Source organism: Rhynchophorus ferrugineus, unplaced genomic scaffold (assembly GCF_030347505.1).
Source record: "Rhynchophorus ferrugineus isolate W39M unplaced genomic scaffold, kcgeb_rfMv2 rfM6, whole genome shotgun sequence".
In the NCBI taxonomy this organism is placed as follows: Eukaryota; Metazoa; Arthropoda; class Insecta; order Coleoptera; family Curculionidae; genus Rhynchophorus; species Rhynchophorus ferrugineus.
This window is the reverse complement of record NW_027472585.1, coordinates 22,862,762-22,888,004: the sequence shown is the minus strand read 5'-3', so window position 1 is coordinate 22,888,004 and position 25,243 is coordinate 22,862,762. Positions and strand designations below refer to the sequence as shown.

The following is a 25,243-nucleotide window of genomic DNA, read 5'->3' as shown; positions in this document are numbered from 1 at the left end:
ACTGTTCACGTAAAAACAGTAATATGAGCTACACGGACAAACTTAAATTTATGGCATTGTTGGGCTTCAAATCTGAAAAGAACCAAAAAACCTTAAATATGAGTGCGTGTTGTATTATGAAGTCCCAGCCCGCAGCTGAAACTTCTAAGAAGGATGATAAGGATGAGAAACCGGATGATTTGGCTGGAACATTACAACCAACGTTAAAGCGTAAAACGGCCAGAAAACCGGCTATAAAGACACAGAATGTACCAGTTCGAGCCAGCAATAGACCGGCTGAAAAGAAATCCAAAGAAAGACTTGGTGATGCTGTAGTTCGTCAAATCAACGACTGTTCACATAAAAGCAGCAATATGAGCTACACGGACAAACTTAAATCTATGGCAATGTTGGGCTTAAAATCTGAAAAGAACCAATTTAATCCAGTGATTTCGGCTTTTAGTTATATTTGACAATGTAAAAAGTGACGGAGTGTTGTCCAACCCATGTCGAAAATATCTGATATAAAACGGACCGTACCTAATCAGGTAATTATCGCGAAGAGTACTGGGTTTTACACAAGAATCAAGGAGATATGATAATTTTATAAATTTAACACATTTCTCTTATATGCGATGGGCTTACTAAACTTGTTAATTGACAATGCAGCTGAGAGTGTATTAGAGGATATACAGTTTTTTGTAAAGTTCAGAAAGTATGAAACGCTTTGTCTGCCTCTGTCTGCCGACTTTATATATTTACAGAATATTTAAGCACAAAAATATTATACAAATCAGGTATACACTTTGTGTTATTCTGGTCTATTTTATAATTCGGTATTTTTATTATCACTGGTTACATAACAATAAAAAAACCGCCAATATATAAAAGCAGGTAATGAGACTACTATAAGTGTTTGCACGTTATAATAAGCTTCTATAGGCTTATATTTTATTGCGGTTTTATTGCAGTCGAAAGTGTTTAAATCGAGCTGAGTTCTCTCTTAGTAATCAGTTAGTGTGTTTTGCTCAGACAGAGATTAAGTCTATTTGAATCAATCAAAAAAAGTTAACCATGAGTGAGTGTTGTATTATAAAGTTCCAGCCCGCAGCTGAAACTGCTAGGAAGAATGATAATGTTGAGAAACTAGATGATTTGGTTGGAACATTACAATCAAATTTAAAACGTAAAAGGGCCAGAAAAACAGCTATAGAGAAACAGAAAATACCAGTTCGAGCCAGCAATAGACTGGCTGAAAAGAAATCCAAAGTAAGACTTGGTGATGCTGTAGTTCGTCAATTCAACGACTGTTCACGTAAAAACAGTAATATGAGCTACACGGACAAACTTAAATTTATGGCAATGTTGGGCTTAAAATGTGAAAAGAACCAATTTAAATCCAGTGATTTTGACTTCTAATTATATTTGACAATGTAAAAAGTTACGGAGTGTTGTCCAACCCATGTCGAAAATATCTGATATAAAACGGACCGTACCTAATCAGGTAAACATCGCGAAGTGTACTGGGTTTTACACAAGAATCAAGGAGATATGTTATTTTTATAAATTTAACACATTTCTCCTATATGCGATAGGCTCACTAAACTTGTTAATTGACAATGAAGCTGAGTGTGTATTAGAGGAAACACAGTTTTTTGTAAAGTTCAGAAATTATGAAACGCTTTGTCGGCCTCTGTCTGCCGACTTTATATATTGACAGAATATTTAAGAACAAAAATATTTTACAAATCAGATATTCACTTTGTGTTATTTTGGTCTTATTTTATAATTCGGTATTTTTATTATCACTACTTACATAACAATAAAAAACCGCCAATATATAAAAGCAGGTAGTAAGAATACTACAAATGTTTGCGTTATAACAAGTCTCTATAGGCTAATATTTTATTGCGGTTTTATTGCAGTCGAAAGAGTTTAAATCAAGCTGAGTTCTCTCTTAGTAATCAGTTAGTGTGTTCTGCTCAGACAGAGATTAAGTCTATCTGAATCAATCAAAAAATGTTAACCATGAGTGAGTGTTGTATCATAAAGTCCCAGCCCGCAGCTGAAACTGCTAGGAAGAATGATAATGTTGAGAAACTAGATGATTTGGTTGGAACATTACAACCAACCTTAAAACGTAAAAGAGCCAGAAAACCAGCTATAGAGAAACAGAAAGTACCAGTTCGAGCCAGCAATAGACTGACTGTAAAGAAATCCAAAGAAAGACTTGGTGACGCTGTAGTTCGTCAAATCAACGACTGTTCACGTAAAAACAGTAATATGAGCTACACGGACAAACTTAAATTTATGGCAATGTTGGGCTTAAAATATGAAAAGAACCAATTTAAATCCAGTGATTTTGTCTTCTAATTATATTTGACAATGTAAAAAGTTACGGAGTGTTGTCCAACCCATGTCGAAAATATCTGATATAAAACGGACAGTACCTAATCAGGTAATCATCGCGAAGTGTACTGGGTTTTACACAAGAATCAAGGAGATATGTTATTTTTATAAATTTAACACATTTCTCCTATATGCGATAGGCTCACTAAACTTGTTAATTGACAATGAAGCTGAGTGTGTATTAGAGGAAACACAGTTTTTTGTAAAGTTCAGAAATTATGAAACGCTTTGTCGGCCTCTGTCTGCCGACTTTATATATTTACAGAATATTTAAGAACAAAAATATTTTACAAATCAGATATTCATTTTGTGTTATTTTGGTCTTATTTTATAATTCGGTATTTTTATTATCACTAGTTACATAACAATAAAAAACCGCCAATATATAAAAGCAGGTAGTAAGACTACTATAAGTGTTTGCACGTTATAATAAGTTTCTATAGGCTTATATTTTATTGCGGATTTAATGCACACGAGAGAGTTTAAATTGAGCTGAGGTTTCTGTGAGTAATCAATTTGCGAGTATTGCTCAAACGGATATTAAGCTTATTTGAATTAATCATTTTAATTTATATAATCCTTGTTGTATTTAATTTTATATAATTCGGTTTTTTTCATTTTCATTATGTTTGTAGTTACGTAACAATAAAAAACCGCCAATATATAAAAGCAGGTAGTAAGAGTACTATAAATGTTTACATGTTATAACAAGTCTCTATAGGCTAATATTTTATTGCCGTTTTATTGCTGTCGAAAGAGTTTAAATCGAGCTGAGTTCTCTCTTAGTAATCAGTTAGTGTGTTTTGCTCAGACAGAGATTAAGTCTATTTGAATCAATCAAAAAAAGTTAACCATGAGTGAGTGTTGTATTATAAAGTTCCAGCCCGCAGCTGAAACTGCTAGGAAGAATGATAATGTTGAGAAACTAGATGATTTGGTTGGAACATTACAATCAAATTTAAAACGTAAAAGGGCCAGAAAACCAGCTATAGAGAAACAGAAAATACCAGTTCGAGCCAGCAATAGACTGGCTGAAAAGAAATCCAAAGAAAGACTTGGTGATGCTGTAGTTCGTCAAATCAACGACTGTTCACGTAAAAACAGTAATATGAGCTACACGGACAAACTTAACTTTATGGCAATGTTGGGCTTAAAATGTGAAAAGAACCAATTTAAATCCAGTGATTTTGTCTTCTAATTATATTTGACAATGTAAAAAGTTACGGAGTGTTGTCCAACCCATGTCGAAAATATCTGATATAAAACGGACAGTACCTAATCAGGTAATCATCGCGAAGTGTACTGGGTTTTACACAAGAATCAAGGAGATATGTTATTTTTATAAATTTAACACATTTCTCCTATATGCGATAGGCTCACTAAACTTGTTAATTGACAATGAAGCTGAGTGTGTATTAGAGGAAACACAGTTTTTTGTAAAGTTCAGAAATTATGAAACGCTTTGTCGGCCTCTGTCTGCCGACTTTATATATTGACAGAATATTTAAGAACAAAAATATTTTACAAATCAGATATTCACTTTGTGTTATTTTGGTCTTATTTTATAATTCGGTATTTTTATTATCACTAGTTACATAACAATAAAAAACCGTCAAAATATAAAAGCAGGTAGTGAGACTACTATAAATGTTTGCACGTTATAACAAGTTTCTATTGGCTTATATTTTATTGCGGATTTATTACACACGAGAGAGTTTAAATTGAGCTGGGGTCTCTGTGAGTAATCAATTAGCGAGTATTGCTCAGACGGATATTAAGCTTATTTGAATTAATCATTTTAATTTATATAATCCTTGTATTTATTTTTATATAATTCTGTTTTTTTTATTATCACTATGTTTGTAGTTACATAACAATAAAAAACCGCCAATATATAAAGGCAGGTAGTAAGAATACTATAAATGTTTGCACGTTATAACAAGTCTCTATAGGCTAATATTTTATTGCGGTTTTATCGCAGTCGAAAGAGTTTAAATCGAGCTGAGTTCTCTCTTAGTAATCAGTTAGTGTGTTTTGCTCAGACAGAGATTAAGTCTATTTGTATTAATCAAAAAATGTTAACCATGTGTGAGTGTTAAATTATAAAGTCCCAGCCCGCAGCTGAAACTGCTAGGAAGAATGATAATGTTGAGAAACTAGATGATTTGGATGGAACATTACAACCAACCTTAAAACGTAAAAGGGCCAGAAAACCAGCTATAGAGAAACAGAATGTACCAGTTCGAGCCAGCAATAGACTGGCTGAAAAGAAATCCAAAGAAAGACTTGGTGATGCTGTAGTTCGTCAAATCAACGACTGTTCACGTAAAAACAGTAATATGAGCTACACGGACAAACTTAAATTTATGGCAATGTTGGGCTTAAAATGTGAAAAGAACCAATTTAAATCCTGTGATTTTGGCTTCTAATTATATTTGACAATGTAAAAAGTTACGGAGTGTTGTCCAACCCATGTCGAAAATATCTGATATAAAACGGACCGTACCTAATCAGGTAATCATCGCGAAGTGTACTGGGTTTTACACAATAATCAAGGAGATATGTTATTTTTGTAAATTTAACACATTTCTCCTATATGCGATAGGCTCACTAAACTTGTTAATTGACAATGAAGCTGAGTGTGTATTAGAGGAAACACAGTTTTTTGTAAAGTTCAGAAATTATGAAACGCTTTGTCGGCCTCTGTCTGCCGACTTTATATATTTACAGAATATTTAAGAACAAAAATATTTTACAAATCAGATATTCATTTTGTGTTATTTTGGTCTTATTTTATAATTCGGTATTTTTATTATCACTAGTTACATAACAATAAAAAACCGCCAATATATAAAAGCAGGTAGTAAGACTACTATAAGTGTTTGCACGTTATAATAAGTTTCTATAGGCTTATATTTTATTGCGGATTTAATGCACACGAGAGAGTTTAAATTGAGCTGAGGTCTCTGTGAGTAATCAATTTGCGAGTATTGCTCAAACGGATATTAAGCTTATTTGAATTAATCATTTTAATTTATATAATCCTTGTTGTATTTAATTTTATATAATTCGGTTTTTTTCATTTTCATTATGTTTGTAGTTACGTAACAATAAAAAACCGCCAATATATAAAAGCAGGTAGTAAGAGTACTATAAATGTTTACATGTTATAACAAGTCTCTATAGGCTAATATTTTATTGCCGTTTTATTGCTGTCGAAAGAGCTTAAATCGAGCTGAGTTCTCTCTTAGTAATCAGTTAGTGTGTTTTGCTCAGACAGAGATTAAGTCTATTTGAATCAATCAAAAAAAGTTAACCATGAGTGAGTGTTGTATTATAAAGTTCCAGCCCGCAGCTGAAACTGCTAGGAAGAATGATAATGTTGAGAAACTAGATGATTTGGTTGGAACATTACAATCAAATTTAAAACGTAAAAGGGCCAGAAAACCAGCTATAGAGAAACAGAAAATACCAGTTCGAGCCAGCAATAGACTGGCTGAAAAGAAATCCAAAGAAAGACTTGGTGATGCTGTAGTTCGTCAAATCAACGACTGTTCACGTAAAAACAGTAATATGAGCTACACGGACAAACTTAAATTTATGGCAATGTTGGGCTTAAAATGTGAAAAGAACCAATTTAAATCCAGTGATTTTGTCTTCTAATTATATTTGACAATGTAAAAAGTTACGGAGTGTTGTCCAACCCATGTCGAAAATATCTGATATAAAACGGACAGTACCTAATCAGGTAATCATCGCGAAGTGTACTGGGTTTTACACAAGAATCAAGGAGATATGTTATTTTTATAAATTTAACACATTTCTCCCATATGCGATAGGCTCACTAAACTTGTTAATTGACAATGAAGCTGAGTGTGTATTAGAGGAAACACAGTTTTTTGTAAAGTTCAGAAATTATGAAACGCTTTGTCGGCCTCTGTCTGCCGACTTTATATATTGACAGAATATTTAAGAACAAAAATATTTTACAAATCAGATATTCACTTTGTGTTATTTTGGTCTTATTTTGTAATTCGGTATTTTTATTATCACTACTTACATAACAATAAAAAACCGCCAATATATAAAAGCAGGTAGTAAGACTACTATAAGTGTTTGCACGTTATAATAAGTTTCTATAGGCTTATATTTTATTGCGGATTTAATGCACACGAGAGAGTTTAAATTGAGCTGAGGTCTCTGTGAGTAATCAATTAGCGAGTATTGCTCAAACGGATATTAAGCTTATTTGAATTAATCATTTTAATTTATATAATCCTTGTTGTATTTAATTTTATATAATTCGGTTTTTTTCATTTTCATTATGTTTGTATTTACGTAACAATAAAAAACCGCCAATATATAAAAGCAGGTAGTAAGAGTACTATAAATGTTTACATGTTATAACAAGTCTCTATAGGCTAATATTTTATTGCCGTTTTATTGCTGTCGAAAGAGTTTAAATCGAGCTGAGTTCTCTCTTAGTAATCAGTTAGTGAGTTTTGCTCAGACAGAGATTAAATCTATTTGAATCAATCAAAAAAAGTTAACCATGAGTGAGTGTTGTATTATAAAGTTCCAGCCCGCAGCTGAAACTGCTAGGAAGAATGATAATGTTGAGAAACTAGATGATTTGGTTGGAACATTACAATCAAATTTAAAACGTAAAAGGGCCAGAAAACCAGCTATAGAGAAACAGAAAATACCAGTTCGAGCCAGCAATAGACTGGCTGAAAAGAAATCCAAAGAAAGACTTGGTGATGCTGTAGTTCGTCAAATCAACGACTGTTCACGTAAAAACAGTAATATGAGCTACACGGACAAACTTAAATTTATGGCAATGTTGGGCTTAAAATGTGAAAAGAACCAATTTAAATCCAGTGATTTTGTCTTCTAATTATATTTGACAATGTAAAAAGTTACGGAGTGTTGTCCAACCCATGTCGAAAATATCTGATATAAAACGGACAGTACCTAATCAGGTAATCATCGCGAAGTGTACTGGGTTTTACACAAGAATCAAGGAGATATGTTATTTTTATAAATTTAACACATTTCTCCTATATGCGATAGGCTCACTAAACTTGTTAATTGACAATGAAGCTGAGTGTGTATTAGAGGAAACACAGTTTTTTGTAGAGTTCAGAAATTATGAAACGCTTTGTCGGCCTCTGTCTGCCGACTTTATATATTGACAGAATATTTAAGAACAAAAATATTTTACAAATCAGATATTCACTTTGTGTTATTTTGGTCTTATTTTATAATTCGGTATTTTTATTATCACTAGTTACATAACAATAAAAAACCGTCAAAATATAAAAGCAGGTAGTGAGACTACTATAAATGTTTGCACGTTATAATAAGTTTCTATTGGCTTATATTTTATTGCGGATTTATTACACACGAGAGAGTTTAAATTGAGCTGGGGTCTCTGTGAGTAATCAATTAGCGAGTATTGCTCAGACGGATATTAAGCTTATTTGAATTAATCATTTTAATTTATATAATCCTTTTATTTATTTTATATAATTCTGTTTTTTTTATTATCACTATGTTTGTAGTTACATAACAATAAAATACCGCCAATATATAAAGGCAGGTAGTAAGAATACTATAAATGTTTGCACTTTATAACAAGTCTCTATAGGCTAATATTTTATTGCGGTTTTATTGCAGTCGAAAGAGTTTAAATCGAGCTGAGTTCTCTCTTAGTAATCAGTTAGTGTGTTTTGCTCAGACAGAGATTAAGTCTATTTGTATTAATCAAAAAATGTTAACCATGTGTGAGTGTTAAATTATAAAGTCCCAGCCCGCAGCTGAAACTGCTAGGAAGAATGATAATGTTGAGAAACTAGATGATTTGGATGGAACATTACAACCAACCTTAAAACGTAAAAGGGCCAGAAAACCAGCTATAGAGAAACAGAATGTACCAGTTCGAGCCAGCAATAGACTGGCTGAAAAGAAATCCAAAGAAAGACTTGGTGATGCTGTAGTTCGTCAAATCAACGACTGTTCACGTAAAAACAGTAATATGAGCTACACGGACAAACTTAAATTTATGGCAATGTTGGGCTTAAAATGTGAAAAGAACCAATTTAAATCCAGTGATTTTGTCTTCTAATTATATTTGACAATGTAAAAAGTTACGGAGTGTTGTCCAACCCATGTCGAAAATATCTGATATAAAACGGACAGTACCTAATCAGGTAATCATCGCGAAGTGTACTGGGTTTTACACAAGAATCAAGGAGATATGTTATTTTTATAAATTTAACACATTTCTCCTATATGCGATAGGCTCACTAAACTTGTTAATTGACAATGAAGCTGAGTGTGTATTAGAGGAAACACAGTTTTTTGTAAAGTTCAGAAATTATGAAACGCTTTGTCGGCCTCTGTCTGCCGACTTTATATATTGACAGAATATTTAAGAACAAAAATATTTTACAAATCAGATATTCACTTTGTGTTATTTTGGTCTTATTTTATAATTCTGTATTTTTATTATCACTAGTTACATAACAATAAAAAACCGTCAAAATATAAAAGCAGGTAGTGAGACTACTATAAGTGTTTGCACGTTATAATAAGTTTCTATAGGCTTATATTTTATTGCGGATTTAATGCACACGAGAGAGTTTAAATTGAGCTGAGGTCTCTGTGAGTAATCAATTAGCGAGTATTGCTCAAACGGATATTAAGCTTATTTGAATTAATCATTTTAATTTATATAATCCTTGTTGTATTTAATTTTATATAATTCGGTTTTTTTCATTTTCATTATGTTTGTAGTTACGTAACAATAAAAAACCGCCAATATATAAAAGCAGGTAGTAAGAGTACTATAAATGTTTACATGTTATAACAAGTCTCTATAGGCTAATATTTTATTGCGGTTTTATTGCAGTCGAAAGAGTTTAAATCGAGCTGAGTTCTCTCTTAGTAATCAGTTAGTGTGTTTTGCTCAGACAGAGATTAAGTCTATTTGTATTAATCAAAAAATGTTAACCATGTGTGAGTGTTAAATTATAAAGTCCCAGCCCGCAGCTGAAACTGCTAGGAAGAATGATAATGTTGAGAAACTAGATGATTTGGATGGAACATTACAACCAACCTTAAAACGTAAAAGGGCCAGAAAACCAGCTATAGAGAAACAGAATGTACCAGTTCGAGCCAGCAATAGACTGGCTGAAAAGAAATCCAAAGAAAGACTTGGTGATGCTGTAGTTCGTCAAATCAACGACTGTTCACGTAAAAACAGTAATATGAGCTACACGGACAAACTTAAATTTATGGCAATGTTGGGCTTAAAATGTGAAAAGAACCAATTTAAATCCAGTGATTTTGGCTTTTAATTATATTTGACAATGTAAAAAGTTACGGAGTGTTGTCCAACCCATGTCGAAAATATCTGATATAAAACGGACCGTAGCTAATCAGGTAATCATCGCGAAGTGTACTGGGTTTTACACAAGAATCAAGGAGATATGTTATTTTTGTAAATTTAACACATTTCTCCTATATGCGATAGGCTCACTAAACTTGTTAATTGACAATGAAGCTGAGTGTGTATTAGAGGAAACACAGTTTTTTGTAAAGTTCAGAAATTATGAAACGCTTTGTCGGCCTCTGTCTGCCGACTTTATATATTGACAGAATATTTAAGAACAAAAATATTTTACAAATCAGATATTCATTTTGTGTTATTTTGGTCTTATTTTATAATTCGGTATTTTTATTATCACTAGTTACATAACAATAAAAAACCGCCAATATATAAAAGCAGGTAGTAAGACTACTATAAGTGTTTGCACGTTATAATAAGTTTCTATAGGCTTATATTTTATTGCGGATTTAATGCACACGAGAGAGTTTAAATTGAGCTGAGGTCTCTGTGAGTAATCAATTAGCGAGTATTGCTCAAACGGATATTAAGCTTATTTGAATTAATCATTTTAATTTATATAATCCTTGTTGTATTTAATTTTATATAATTCGGTTTTTTTCATTTTCATTATGTTTGTATTTACGTAACAATAAAAAACCGACAATATATAAAAGCAGGTAGTAAGAGTACTATAAATGTTTACATGTTATAACAAGTCTCTATAGGCTAATATTTTATTGCCGTTTTATTGCTGTCGAAAGAGTTTAAATCGAGCTGAGTTCTCTCTTAGTAATCAGTTAGTGAGTTTTGCTCAGACAGAGATTAAGTCTATTTGAATCAATCAAAAAAAGTTAACCATGAGTGAGTGTTGTATTATAAAGTTCCAGCCCGCAGCTGAAACTGCTAGGAAGAATGATAATGTTGAGAAACTAGATGATTTGGTTGGAACATTACAACCAAATTTAAAACGTAAAAGGGCCAGAAAACCAGCTATAGAGAAACAGAAAGTACCAGTTCGAGCCAGCAATAGACTGGCTGAAAAGAAATCCAAAGAAAGACTTGGTGATGCTGTAGTTCGTCAAATCAACGACTGTTCACGTAAAAACAGTAATATGAGCTACACGGACAAACTTAAATTTATGGCAATGTTGGGCTTAAAATGTGAAAAGAACCAATTTAAATCCAGTGATTTTGTCTTCTAATTATATTTGACAATGTAAAAAGTTACGGAGTGTTGTCCAACCCATGTCGAAAATATCTGATATAAAACGGACAGTACCTAATCAGGTAATCATCGCGAAGTGTACTGGGTTTTACACAAGAATCAAGGAGATATGTTATTTTTATAAATTTAACACATTTCTCCTATATGCGATAGGCTCACTAAACTTGTTAATTGACAATGAAGCTGAGTGTGTATTAGAGGAAACACAGTTTTTTGTAAAGTTCAGAAATTATGAAACGCTTTGTCGGCCTCTGTCTGCCGACTTTATATATTGACAGAATATTTAAGAACAAAAATATTTTACAAATCAGATATTCACTTTGTGTTATTTTGGTCTTATTTTGTAATTCGGTATTTTTATTATCACTAGTTACATAACAATAAAAAACCGTCAAAATATAAAAGCAGGTAGTGAGACTACTATAAATGTTTGCACGTTATAATAAGTTTCTATTGGCTTATATTTTATTGCGGATTTATTACACACGAGAGAGTTTAAATTGAGCTGGGGTCTCTGTGAGTAATCAATTAGCGAGTATTGCTCAGACGGATATTAAGCTTATTTGAATTAATCATTTTAATTTATATAATCCTTGTATTTATTTTTATATAATTCTGTTTTTTTTATTATCACTATGTTTGTAGTTACATAACAATAAAAAACCGCCAATATATAAAGGCAGGTAGTAAGAATACTATAAATGTTTGCACGTTATAACAAGTCTCTATAGGCTAATATTTTATTGCGGTTTTATCGCAGTCGAAAGAGTTTAAATCGAGCTGAGTTCTCTCTTAGTAATCAGTTAGTGTGTTTTGCTCAGACAGAGATTAAGTCTATTTGTATTAATCAAAAAATGTTAACCATGTGTGAGTGTTAAATTATAAAGTCCCAGCCCGCAGCTGGAACTGCTAGGAAGAATGATAATGTTGAGAAACTAGATGATTTGGATGGAACATTACAACCAACCTTAAAACGTAAAAGGGCCAGAAAACCAGCTATAGAGAAACAGAATGTACCAGTTCGAGCCAGCAATAGACTGGCTGAAAAGAAATCCAAAGAAAGACTTGGTGATGCTGTAGTTCGTCAAATCAACGACTGTTCACGTAAAAACAGTAATATGAGCTACACGGACAAACTTAAATTTATGGCAATGTTGGGCTTAAAATGTGAAAAGAACCAATTTAAATCCAGTGATTTTGTCTTCTAATTATATTTGACAATGTAAAAAGTTACGGAGTGTTGTCCAACCCATGTCGAAAATATCTGATATAAAACGGACAGTACCTAATCAGGTAATCATCGCGAAGTGTACTGGGTTTTACACAAGAATCAAGGAGATATGTTATTTTTATAAATTTAACACATTTCTCCCATATGCGATAGGCTCACTAAACTTGTTAATTGACAATGAAGCTGAGTGTGTATTAGAGGAAACACAGTTTTTTGTAAAGTTCAGAAATTATGAAACGCTTTGTTGGCCTCTGTCTGCCGACTTTATATATTGACAGAATATTTAAAAACAATGTTATTTTTATAAATTTAACACATTTCTCCTATATGCGATAGGCTCACTAAACTTGTTAATTGACAATGAAGCTGAGTGTGTATTAGAGGAAACACAGTTTTTTGTAAAGTTCAGAAATTATGAAACGCTTTGTCGGCCTCTGTCTGCCGACTTTATATATTGACAGAATATTTAAGAACAAAAATATTTTACAAATCAGATATTCACTTTGTGTTATTTTGGTCTTATTTTATAATTCGGTATTTTTATTATCACTAGTTACATAACAATAAAAAACCGTCAAAATATAAAAGCAGGTAGTGAGACTACTATAAATGTTTGCACGTTATAATAAGTTTCTATTGGCTTATATTTTATTGCGGATTTATTACACACGAGAGAGTTTAAATTGAGCTGGGGTCTCTGTGAGTAATCAATTAGCGAGTATTGCTCAGACGGATATTAAGCTTATTTGAATTAATCATTTTAATTTATATAATCCTTGTATTTATTTTTATATAATTCGGTTTTCTTTATTATCACTATGTTTGTAGTTACATAACAATAAAAAACCGCCAATATATAAAGGCAGGTAGTAAGAATACTATAAATGTTTGCACGTTATAACAAGTCTCTATAGGCTAATATTTTATTGCGGTTTTATTGCAGTCGAAAGAGTTTAAATCGAGCTGAGTTCTCTCTTAGTAATCAGTTAGTGTGTTCTGCTCAGACAGAGATTAAGTCTATTTGAATAAATCAAGAAATGTTAACCATGAGTGAGTGTTGTATTATAAAGTCCCAGCCCGCAGCTGAAACTGCTAGGAAGAATGATAATGTTGAGAAACTAGATGATTTGGTTGGAACATTACAACCAACCTTAAAACGTAAAAGAGCCAGAAAACCAGCTATAGAGAAACAGAAAGTACCAGTTCGAGCCAGCAATAGACTGGCTGAAAAGAAATCCAAAGAAAGACTTGGTGATGCTGTAGTTCGTCAAATCAACGACTGTTCACGTAAAAACAGTAATATGAGCTACACGGACAAACTTAAATTTATGGCAATGTTGGGCTTAAAATGTGAAAAGAACCAATTTAAATCCAGTGATTTTGGCTTCTAATTATATTTGACAATGTAAAAAGTTACGGAGTGTTGTCCAACCCATGTCGAAAATATCTGATATAAAACGGACCGTACCTAATCAGGTAATCATCGCGAAGTGTACTGGGTTTTACACAAGAATCAAGGAGATATGTTATTTTTATAAATTTAACACATTTCTCCTATATGCGATAGGCTCACTAAACTTGTTAATTGACAATGAAGCTGAGTATGTATTAGAGGAAACACAGTTTTTTGTAAAGTTCAGAAATTATGAAACGCTTTGTCGGCCTCTGTCTGCCGACTTTATATATTGACAGAATATTTAAGAACAAAAATATTCTACAAATCAGATATTCACTTTGTGTTATTTTGGTCTTATTTTATAATTCGGTATTTTTATTATCACTAGTTACATAACAATAAAAATCCGTCAATATATAAAAGCAGGTAGTAAGACTTCTATAAGTGTTTGCACGTTATAATAAGTTTCTATTGACTTATATTTTATTGCGGATTTATTACGCACGAGAGAGTTTAAATTGAGCTGAGGTCTCTGTGAGTAATCAATTAGCGAGTTTTGCTCAGACGGATATTAAGCTTATTTGAATTAATCATTTTAATTTATATAATCCTTGTATTTATTTTTATATAATTCGGTTTTTCTTATTATCACTATGTTTGTAGTTACATAACAATAAAAAACCGCCAATATATAAAAGCAGGTAGTAAGAATACTATAAATATTTGCGTTATAACAAGTCTCTATAGGCTAATATTTTATTGCGGTTTTATTGCAGTCGAAAGAGTTTAAATCGAGCTGAGTTCTCTCTTAGTAATCAGTTTGTGTGTTCTGCTCAGACAGAGATTAAGTCTATTTGAATAAATCAAAAAATGTTAACCATGAGTGAGTGTTGTATTATAAAGTCCCAGCCCGCAGCTGAAACTGCTAGGAAGAATGATAATGTTGAGAAACTAGATGATTTGGTTGGAACATTACAACCAACCTTAAAACGTAAAAGGGCCAGAAAACCAGCTATAGAGAAACAGAATGTACCAGTTCGAGCCAGCAATAGACTGGCTGAAAAGAAATCCAAAGAGAGACTTGGTGATGCTGTAGTTCATCAAATCAACGACTGTTCACGTAAAAACAGTAATATGAGCTACACGGACAAACTTAAATCTATGGCATTGTTGGGCTTCAAATCTGAAAAGAACCAAAAAACCTTAAATATGAGTGCGTGTTGTATTATGAAGTCCCAGCCCGCAGCTGAAACTTCTAAGAAGGATGATAAGGATGAGAAACCGGATGATTTGGCTGGAACATTACAACCAACGTTAAAGCGTAAAACGGCCAGAAAACCGGCTATAAAGACACAGAATGTACCAGTTCGAGCCAGCAATAGACCGGCTGAAAAGAAATCCAAAGAAAGACTTGGTGATGCTGTAGTTCGTCAAATCAACGACTGTTCACATAAAAGCAGCAATATGAGCTACACGGACAAACTTAAATCTATGGCAATGTTGGGCTTAAAATCTGAAAAGAACCAATTTAATCCAGTGATTTCGGCTTTTAATTATATTTGACAATGTAAAAAGTGACGGAGTGTTGTCCAACCCATGTCGAAAATATCTGATATAAAACGGACCGTACCTAATCAGGTAATTATCGCGAAGAGTACTGGGTTTTACACAAGAATCAAGGAGATATGTTAATTTTATAAATTTAACACATTTCTCCTATATGCGATGGGCTTACTAAACTTGTTAATTGACAATGCAGCTGAGAGTGTATTAGAGGATATACAGTTTTTTGTAAAGTTCAGAAAGTATGAAACGCTTTGTCTGCCTCTGTCTGCCGACTTTATATATTTACAGAATATTTAAGCACAAAAATATTATACAAATCAGGTATACACTTTGTGTTATTCTGGTCTATTTTATAATTCGGTATTTTTATTATCACTGGTTACATAACAATAAAAAACCGCCAATATATAAAAGCAGGTAATGAGACTACTATAAGTGTTTGCACGTTATAATAATTTTCTATTGGCTTATATTTTATTGCGGTTTTATTGCACAGGAAAGAGTTTAAATTGAGCTGAGTTCTCTCTTAGTAATCAGTTAGTGTGTTTTGCTCAGACAGAGATTAAGTCTATTTGAATCAATCAAAAAAAGTTAACCATGAGTGAGTGTTGTATTATAAAGTTCCAGCCCGCAGCTGAAACTGCTAGGAGGAATGATAATGTTGAGAAACTAGATGATTTGGTTGGAACATTACAACCAAATTTAAAACGTAAAAGGGCCAGAAAACCAGCTATAGAGAAACAGAAAGTACCAGTTCGAGCCAGCAATAGACTGGCTGAAAAGAAATCCAAAGAAAGACTTGGTGATGCTGTAGTTCGTCAAATCAACGACTGTTCACGTAAAAACAGTAATATGAGCTACACGGACAAACTTAAATTTATGGCAATGTTGGGCTTAAAATGTGAAAAGAACCAATTTAAATCCAGTGATTTTGGCTTCTAATTATATTTGACAATGTAAAAAGTTACGGAGTGTTGTCCAACCCATGTCGAAAATATCTGATATAAAACGGACCGTACCTAATCAGGTAAACATCGCGAAGTGTACTGGGTTTTACACAAGAATCAAGGAGATATGTTATTTTTATAAATTTAACACATTTCTCCTATATGCGATAGGCTCACTAAACTTGTTAATTGACAATGAAGCTGAGTGAGTATTAGGGGAAACGCAGTTTTTTGTAAAGTTCAGAAATTATGAAACGCTTTGTCATCCTCTGTCTGCCGACTTTATATATTGACAGAATATTTAAGAACAAAAATATTTTACAAATCAGATATTCACTTTGTGTTATTTTGGTCTTATTTTATAATTCGGTATTTTTATTATCACTACTTACATAACAATAAAAAACCGCCAATATATAAAAGCAGGTAGTAAGAATACTACAAATATTTGCGTTATAACAAGTCTCTATAGGCTAATATTTTATTGCGGTTTTATTGCAGTCGAAAGAGTTTAAATCGAGCTGAGTTCTCTCTTAGTAATCAGTTAGTGTGTTCTGCTCAGACAGAGATTAAGTCTATCTGAATCAATCAAAAAATGTTAACCATGAGTGAGTGTTGTATCATAAAGTCCCAGCCCGCAGCTGAAACTGCTAGGAAGAATGATAATGTTGAGAAACTAGATGATTTGGTTGGAACATTACAACCAACCTTAAAACGTAAAAGAGCCAGAAAACCAGCTATAGAGAAACAGAAAGTACCAGTTCGAGCCAGCAATAGACTGGCTGAAAAGAAATCCAAAGAAAGACTTGGTGACGCTGTAGTTCGTCAAATCAACGACTGTTCACGTAAAAACAGTAATATGAGCTACACGGACAAACTTAAATTTATGGCAATGTTGGGCTTAAAATGTGAAAAGAACCAATTTAAATCCAGTGATTTTGGCTTCTAATTATATTTGACAATGTAAAAAGTTACGGAGTGTTTTCCAACCCATGTCGAAAATATCTGATATAAAACGGTCCGTACCTAATCAGGTAATCATCGCGAAGTGTACTGAGTTTTACACAAGAATCAAGGAGATATGTTTATTTTATAAATTTGACACATTTCTCCTATATGCGATAGGCTCACTAAACTTGTTAATTGACAATGAAGCTGAGTGAGTATTAGGGGAAACGCAGTTTTTTGTAAAGTTCAGAAATTCTGAAACGCTTTGTCATCCTCTGTCTGCCGATTTTATATATTGACAGAATATTTAAGAACAAAAATATTTTACAAATCAGATATTCACTTCGTGTTATTTTGGTCTTATTTTATAATTCGGTATTTTTATTATCATTAGTCGTCAGTTAGTTAGTTAGTCGTCCTCTGTCTGTCGACTTTATATATTGACAGAATATTTAAGAACAAAAATATTTTACAAATCAGGTATTCGCTTTGTGTTATTTTGGTCTTATTTTATAATTCGGTATTTTTATTATCACTAGTTACATAACAATAAAAAACCGCCAATATATAAAAGCAGGTAGTAAGACTACTATAAGTGTTTGCACGTTATAATAAGTTTCTATAGACTTATATTTTATTGCGGATTTATTGCACACGAGAGAGTTTAAATTGAGCTGAGGTCTCTGTGAGTAATCAATTAGCGAGTATTGCTCAGACGGATATTAAGCTTATTTGAATTAATCATTTTAATTTATATAATCCTTGTTGTATTTATTTTTATATAATTCGGTTTTTTTAATTATCATTATGTTTGTAGTTACATAACAATAAAAAACCGCCAATATATAAAAGCAGGTAGTAAGACTACTATAAATGTTTGCACGTTATAACAAGTCTCTATAGGCTAATATTTTATTGCCGTTTTATTGCAGTCGAAAGAGTTTAAATCGAGCTGAGTTAGCTCTCTTAGTAATCAGTTAGTGTGTTTTGCTCAGACAGAGATTAAGTCTATTTGAATCAATCAAAAAATGTTAACCATGAGTGAGTGTTGTATTATAAAGTTCCAGCCCGCAGCTGAAACTGCTATGAAGAATGATAATGTTGAGAAACTAGATGATTTGGTTGGAATATTACAACCAAATTTAAAACGTAAAAGGGCCAGAAAACCAGCTATAGAGAAACAGAAAGTACCAGTTCGAGCCAGCAATACACTGGCTGAAAAGAAATCCAAAGAAAGACTTGGTGATGCTGTAGTTCGTCAAATCAACGACTGTTCACGTAAAAACAGTAATATGAGCTACACGGACAAACTTAAATTTATGGCAATGTTGGGCTTAAAATGTGAAAAGAACCAATTTAAATCCAGTGATTTTGGCTTCTAATTATATTTGACAATGTAAAAAGTTACGGAGTGTTTTCCAACCCATGTCGAAAATATCTGATATAAAACGGTCCGTACCTAATCAGGTAATCATCGCGAAGTGTACTGGGTTTTACACAAGAATCAAGGAGATATGTTTATTTTATAAATTTGACACATTTCTCCTATATGCGATAGGCTCACTAAACTTGTTAATTGACAATGAAGCTGAGTGAGTATTAGGGGAAACGCAGTTTTTTGTAAAGTTCAGAAATTATGAAACGCTTTGTCATCCTCTGTCTGCCGACTTTATATATTGACAGAATATTTAAGAACAAAAAGATTTTACAAATCAGATATTCACTTTGTGTTATTTTGGTCTTATTTTATAATTCGGTATTTTTATTATCACTAGTTACATAACAATAAAAAACCGCCAATATATAAAAGCAGGTAGTAAGACTTCTATAAGTGTTTGCACGTTATAATAAGTTTCTATAGGCTTATATTTTATTGCGGATTTATTGCACACGAAAGAGTTTAAATGGAGCTGAGGTCTCTGTGAGTAATCAATTAGCGAGTATTGCTCAGACGGATATTAAGCTTATTTGAATTAATCATTTTAATTTATATAATCTTTGTTGTATTTATTTTTATATAATTCGGTTTTTTTAATTATCATTATGTTTGTAGTTACATAACAATAAAAAACCGCCAATATATAAAAGCAGGTAGTAAGACTTCTATAAATGTTTGCACGTTATAACAAGTCCCTATAGGCTAATATTTTATTGCCGTTTTATTGCAGTCGAAAGAGTTTAAATCGAGCTGAGTTCTCTCTTAGTAATCAGTTAGTGTGTTCTGCTCAGACAGAGATTAAGTCTATCTGAATCAATCAAAAAATGTTAACCATGAGTGAGTGTTGTATTATAAAGTCCCAGCCCGCAGCTGAAACTGCTAGGAAGAATGATAATGTTGAGAAACTTGATGATTTGGTTGGAACATTACAACCAAATTTAAAACGTAAAAGGGCCAGAAAACCAGCTATAGAGAAACAGAAAGTACCAGTTCGAGCCAGCAATAGACTGGCTGAAAAGAAATCCAAAGAAAGACTTGGTGATGCTGTAGTTCGTCAAATCAACGACTGTTCACGTAAAAACTGTAATATGAGCTACACGGACAAACTTAAATTTATGGCAATGTTGGGCTTAAAATGTGAAAAGAACCAATTTAAATCCAGTGATTTTGGCTTCTAATTATATTTGACAATGTAAAAAGTTACGGAGTGTTGTCCAACCCATGTCGAAAATATCTGATATAAAACGGACCGTACCTAATCAGGTAATCATCGCGAAGTGTACTGGGTTTTAAACAAGAATCAAGGAGATATGTTAATTTTATAAATTTGGCACATTTCTCCTATATGCGATGGGCTCACTAAACTTGTTAATTGACAATGAAGCTGAGTGTGTATTAGAGGAAACATAGTTTTTTGTAAAGTTCAGAAATTATGAAACGCTTTGTCGGCCTCTGTCTGCCGAGTTTATATATTGACAGAATATTTAAAAACAAAAATATTTTACAAATCAGATATTCACTTCGTGTTATTTTGGTCTTATTTTATTATTCGGTATTTTTATTATCACTAGTTACATAACAATAAAAAACCGCCAATATATAAAAGCAGGTAGTAAGACTACTATAAGTGTTTGCACGTTATAATAAGTTTCTATAGGCTTATATTTTATTGCGGATTTATTGCACACGAGAGAGTTTAAATTGAGCTGAGATCTCTGTGAGTAATCAATTAGCGAGTATTGCTCAGACGGATATTAAGCTTATTTGAATTAATCAATTTAATTTATATAATCCTTGTGATATTTAATTTTATATAATTCGGTTTTTTTAATTATCATTATGTTTGTAGTTACATAACAATAAAAAACCGCCAATATATAAAAGCAGGTAGTAAGACTACTATAAATGTTTGCACGTTATAACAAGTCTCTATAGGCTAATATTTTATTGCCGTTTTATTGCAGTCGAAAGAGTTTAAATCGAGCTGAGTTCTCTCTTAGTAATCAGTTAGTGTGTTTTGCTCAGACAGAGATTAAGTCTATTTGAATCAATCAAAAAATGTTAACCATGAGTGAGTGTTGTATTATAAATTCCCAGCCCGCAGCTGGAACTGCTAGGAAGAATGATAATGTTGAGAAACTAGATGATTTGGTTGGAACATTACAACCAACCTTAAAACGTAAAAGAGCCAGAAAACCAGCTATAGAGAAACAGAAAGTACCAGTTCGAGCCAGCAATAGACTGGCTAAAAAGAAATCCAAAGTAAGACTTGGTGATGCTGTAGTTCGTCAAATCAACGACTGTTCACGTAAAAACAGTAATATGAGCTACACGGACAAACTTAAATTTATGGCATTGTTGGGCTTCAAATCTGAAAAGAACCAAAAAACCTTAAATATGAGTGCGTGTTGTATTATGAAGTCCCAGCCCGCAGCTGAAACTTCTAAGAAGGATGATAAGGATGAGAAACCGGATGATTTGGCTGGAACATTACAACCAACGTTAAAGCGTAAAACGGCCAGAAAACCGGCTATAAAGACACAGAATGTACCAGTTCGAGCCAGCAATAGACCGGCTGAAAAGAAATCCAAAGAAAGACTTGGTGATGCTGTAGTTCGTCAAATCAACGACTGTTCACGTAAAAACAGTAATATGAGCTACACGGACAAACTTAAATTTATGGCAATGTTGGGCTTAAAATGTGAAAAGAACCAATTTAAATCCAGTGATTTTGGCTTCTAATTATATTTGACAATGTAAAAAGTTACGGAGTGTTGTCCAACCCATGTCGAAAATATCTGATATAAAACGGACCGTACCTAATCAGGTAATCATCGCGAAGTGTACTGGGTTTTAAACAAGAATCAAGGAGATATGTTAATTTTATAAATTTGGCACATTTCTCCTATATGCGATGGGCTCACTAAACTTGTTAATTGACAATGAAGCTGAGTGTGTATTAGAGGAAACATAGTTTTTTGTAAAGTTCAGAAATTATGAAACGCTTTGTCGGCCTCTGTCTGCCGAGTTTATATATTGACAGAATATTTAAAAACAAAAATATTTTACAAATCAGATATTCACTTCGTGTTATTTTGGTCTTATTTTATTATTCGGTATTTTTATTATCACTAGTTACATAACAATAAAAAACCGCCAATATATAAAAGCAGGTAGTAAGAATACTACAAATATTTGCGTTATAACAAGTCTCTATAGGCTAATATTTTATTGCGGTTTTATTGCAGTCGAAAGAGTTTAAATCGAGCTGAGTTCTCTCTTAGTAATCAGTTAGTGTGTTCTGCTCAGACAGAGATTAAGTCTATCTGAATCAATCAAAAAATGTTAACCATGAGTGAGTGTTGTATCATAAAGTCCCAGCCCGCAGCTGAAACTGCTAGGAAGAATGATAATGTTGAGAAACTAGATGATTTGGTTGGAACATTACAACCAACCTTAAAACGTAAAAGAGCCAGAAAACCAGCTATAGAGAAACAGAAAGTACCAGTTCGAGCCAGCAATAGACTGGCTGAAAAGAAATCCAAAGAAAGACTTGGTGACGCTGTAGTTCGTCAAATCAACGACTGTTCACGTAAAAACAGTAATATGAGCTACACGGACAAACTTAAATTTATGGCAATGTTGGGCTTAAAATGTGAAAAGAACCAATTTAAATCCAGTGATTTTGGCTTCTAATTATATTTGACAATGTAAAAAGTTACGGAGTGTTTTCCAACCCATGTCGAAAATATCTGATATAAAACGGTCCGTACCTAATCAGGTAATCATCGCGAAGTGTACTGAGTTTTACACAAGAATCAAGGAGATATGTTTATTTTATAAATTTGACACATTTCTCCTATATGCGATAGGCTCACTAAACTTGTTAATTGACAATGAAGCTGAGTGTGTATTAGAGGAAACACAGTTTTTTGTAAAGTTCAGAAATTATGAAACGCTTTGTCGGCCTCTGTCTGCCGACTTTATATATTGACAGAATATTTAAGAACAAAAATATTTTACAAATCAGATATTCACTTTGTGTTATTTTGGTCTTATTTTATAATTCGGTATTTTTATTATCACTACTTACATAACAATAAAAAACCGCCAATATATAAAAGCAGGTAGTAAGAATACTACAAATGTTTGCGTTATAACAAGTCTCTATAGGCTAATATTTTATTGCGGTTTTATTGCAGTCGAAAGAGTTTAAATCAAGCTGAGTTCTCTCTTAGTAATCAGTTAGTGTGTTCTGCTCAGACAGAGATTAAGTCTATCTGAATCAATCAAAAAATGTTAACCATGAGTGAGTGTTGTATCATAAAGTCCCAGCCCGCAGCTGAAACTGCTAGGAAGAATGATAATGTTGAGAAACTAGATGATTTGGTTGGAACATTACAACCAACCTTAAAACGTAAAAGAGCCAGAAAACCAGCTATAGAGAAACAGAAAGTACCAGTTCGAGCCAGCAATAGACTGGCTGAAAAGAAATCCAAAGAAAGACTTGGTGACGCTGTAGTTCGTCAAATCAACGACTGTTCACGTAAAAACAGTAATATGAGCTACACGGACAAACTTAAATTTATGGCAATGTTGGGCTTAAAATGTGAAAAGAACCAATTTAAATCCAGTGATTTTGGCTTCTAATTATATTTGACAATGTAAAAAGTTACGGAGTGTTTTCCAACACATGTCGAAAATATCTGATATAAAACGGTCCGTACCTAATCAGGTAATCATCGCGAAGTGTACTGGGTTTTACACAAGAATCAAGGAGATATGTTTATTTTATAAATTTGACACATTTCTCCTATATGCGATAGGCTCACTAAACTTGTTAATTGACAATGAAGCTGAGTGAGTATTAGGGGAAACGCAGTTTTTTGTAAAGTTCAGAAATTATGAAACGCTTTGTCATCCTCTGTCTGCCGACTTTATATATTGACAGAATATTTAAGAACAAAAATATTTTACTAATCAGATATTCACTTCGTGTTATTTTGGTCTTATTTTATAATTCGGTATTTTTATTATCATTAGTTACATAACAATAAAAAACCGCCAATATATAAAAGCAGGTAGTAAGACTACTATAAGTGTTTGCACGTTATAATAAGTTTCTATAGGCTTATATTTTATTGCGGATTTATTGCACACGAGAGAGTTTAAATTGAGCTGAGATCTCTGTGAGTAATCAATTAGCGAGTATTGCTCAGACGTATATTAAGCTTATTTGAATTAATCATTTTAATTTATATAATCCTTGTTGTATTTATTTCTATATAATTCGGTTTTTTTAATTATCATTATGTTTGTAGTTACATAACAATAAAAAACCGCCAATATATAAAAGCAGGTAGTAAGACTACTATAAATGTTTGCACGTTATAACAAGTCTCTATAGGCTAATATTTTATTGCCGTTTTATTGCAGTCGAAAGAGTTTAAATCGAGCTGAGTTCTCTCTTAGTAATCAGTTAGTGTGTTTTGCTCAGACAGAGATTAAGTCTATTTGAATCAATCAAAAAATGTTAACCATGAGTGAGTGTTGTATTATAAAGTCCCAGCCCGCAGCTGGAACTGCTAGGAAGAATGATAATGTTGAGAAACTAGATGATTTGGTTGGAACATTACAACCAACCTTAAAACGTAAAAGGGCCAGAAAACCAGCTATAGAGAAACAGAAAGTACCAGTTCGAGCCAGCAATAGACCGGCTGAAAAGAAATCCAAAGAAAGACTTGGTGATGCTGTAGTTCGTCAAATCAACGACTGTTCACATAAAAGCAGCAATATGAGCTACACGGACAAACTTAAATCTATGGCAATGTTGGGCTTAAAATCTGAAAAGAACCAATTTAATCCAGTGATTTCGGCTTTTAATTATATTTGACAATGTAAAAAGTGACGGAGTGTTGTCCAACCCATGTCGAAAATATCTGATATAAAACGGACCGTACCTAATCAGGTAATTATCGCGAAGAGTACTGGGTTTTACACAAGAATCAAGGAGATATGTTAATTTTATAAATTTAACACATTTCTCTTATATGCGATGGGCTTACTAAACTTGTTAATTGACAATGCAGCTGAGAGTGTATTAGAGGATATACAGTTTTTTGTAAAGTTCAGAAAGTATGAAACGCTTTGTCTGCCTCTGTCTGCCGACTTTATATATTTACAGAATATATAAGCACAAAAATATTATACAAATCAGGTATACACTTTGTGTTATTCTGGTCTATTTTATAATTCGGTATTTTTATTATCACTGGTTACATAACAATAAAAAACCGCCAATATATAAAAGCAGGTAATAAGACTACTATAAGTGTTTGCACGTTATAATAAGTTTCTATAGGCTTATATTTTATTGCGGTTTTATTGCAGTCGAAAGTGTTTAAATCGAGCTGAGTTCTCTCTTAGTAATCAGTTAGTGTGTTTTGCTCAGACAGAGATTAAGTCTATTTGAATCAATCAAAAAAAGTTAACCATGAGTGAGTGTTGTATTATAAAGTTCCAGCCCGCAGCTGAAACTGCTAGGAAGAATGATAATGTTGAGAAACTAGATGATTTGGTTGGAACATTACAATCAAATTTAAAACGTAAAAGGGCCAGAAAACCAGCTATAGAGAAACAGAAAGTACCAGTTCGAGCCAGCAATAGACTGGCTGAAAAGAAATCCAAAGAAAGACTTGGTGATGCTGTAGT

At 32.7% G+C, this 25,243-nt stretch overlaps 1 protein-coding gene across 1 annotated transcript in view; it reads left to right on the top strand.

Moving 5' to 3' along the window:
* The window catches only part of LOC143199104 (limbic system-associated membrane protein), a 565,114-nt gene that overhangs the window by 401,489 nt on the left and 138,382 nt on the right, over window positions 1-25,243 (top strand). The window lies entirely within an intron of this gene.